The sequence below is a fragment of the Apteryx rowi genome, unplaced genomic scaffold (assembly GCF_003343035.1).
Source record: "Apteryx rowi isolate R43461 unplaced genomic scaffold, aptRow1 scaffold_999, whole genome shotgun sequence".
In the NCBI taxonomy this organism is placed as follows: domain Eukaryota; kingdom Metazoa; phylum Chordata; class Aves; order Apterygiformes; family Apterygidae; genus Apteryx; species Apteryx rowi.
In genome coordinates this window covers 111,387-113,000 of record NW_020451314.1, presented here as the reverse complement: position 1 = coordinate 113,000, position 1,614 = coordinate 111,387, and positions in this window count along the sequence as shown.

The window sequence follows — 1,614 nt, the reverse complement described above, 5'->3', positions numbered from 1 at the left end:
CCGCCGCCGGCCCCCGCCCTGCCCGGGCGGCCCCCGCTCCCTGCTGCCCCCCATCGCTGTCCCCTGCACCGTCGGGTCCCGCACCGCCGTCCCCCGCGCCGCTGCGCCTTGCTCCTTTGTGCCCCACGCTTCTGGGTCCTGCATCGGCAGGTCCTGCTGTGCCAAGCCCTGCACCGCCGTGCCCTGCTACACCGTGTCCTGCTACACCGTGTCCTGCACCGCTGTGTCCTGCTACACTGTGCCCTGCATTGCCATGGCCTGCACCGCCCTGTCCCACTACACCGTGCCCTGCACCACCATGTCCTGCTACACCATGTCCTGCACCACTGTGTCCTGCTACACCATGTCCTGCACCGCTGTGTCTGGCTACACTGTGCCCTGCACCGCCGTGCCCTGCTACACCATGCCCTGCACTGCCGTGCCCTGCTACACTGTGCCCTGCGCCACTGTGTCCTGCTACACCATGCCCTGCACCGCTGTGTCCTGCTACACCATGCCCTGCACCGCTGTGTCCTGCTACACCGTGTCCTGCACCGCTGTGTCCTGCTACACTGTGCCCTGCACCACCGTGTCCTGCTACACTGTGCCCTGCACCAGTGTCCTGCTGCACTGCATCCTGCACCGCTGTGTCCCGCTGCACTGCATCCTGCACCGCCGTGTCCCGCTGCACTGTGCCCTGCACCGCTGTGCCCTGCTACACTGTGCCCTGCACCACCATGTCCAGCTACACCGTGCCTTGCACTGCTGCACCCCACTATGCCACGTGCTGCCTGTGCGGCCTCGGCCCCCGGGGCTCATCCCTGCCGCCGCCGTGCCGGGGCTCCACAGGGACAGGCAGCCCCGGCGGGCACCGGTGGCCCCGACCCCCTGCACTGACAGGCACGACGGGGCTTGGGGGCTCGGGGGCTCGGGGCCTTTCCCTCCCGCTCCGGGGAGGGCGCGAGCGGCCGGAGCCTGCCCAGCGCGGCGCTGCCTGCTCTCCGCTCGGATTCACCCGTCACATTGATGTTCGCAGGGGACACGCAGACACCGCGGGCACACGCGCCCGGTTTCCGCAGGGAAACGGGTTAAAAGTAGCAGCGGACGGGTCACTTTGTCTCCCTGTGAACTGCAGCAGGGCTGCGAGACCCAAACGGGCCGTGACGGACGCGCGGCTCCGTGGCCCCCCAGCCGCTCCCGGTGGCCGCGCTGCGCTGCAGGATGCCAGATCCCGGCTGCCGAGCAGCTGCTGCCGAGTCGCCTCTCCTTGCTCGGCATGCTGCGTCCCCCGGGGCGTCCCCCCGCTTCCGAGCAGCCCCCCCGAGCGCCGCAGGCACCTCCCGTGCCCCAGCCAGGCTCCCCCGCTCCTGCGAGGCCCCTGCTGCGCCAGCGTCGGGGGAACAATTGCCGTAACGCAGCAGCTGCGGGGAGGGAAAACGCGTGCGGAGAAAGGGAGCGTGTGAAAGTCTCCCAAGGACAGATAGCGATGCCGCCGAGCCCACGAGAACTGATAAACTCGAGACACCGAGAGCTGGCCCAAACGCCTCCAAGGTCGCTGGCACACCCCAGTGTCGGCGCCGGCTCTGGGGGATGCGCCGGGGCCGGCGCCTCCGAGGGGGCTGCCCGCAGCTGGCG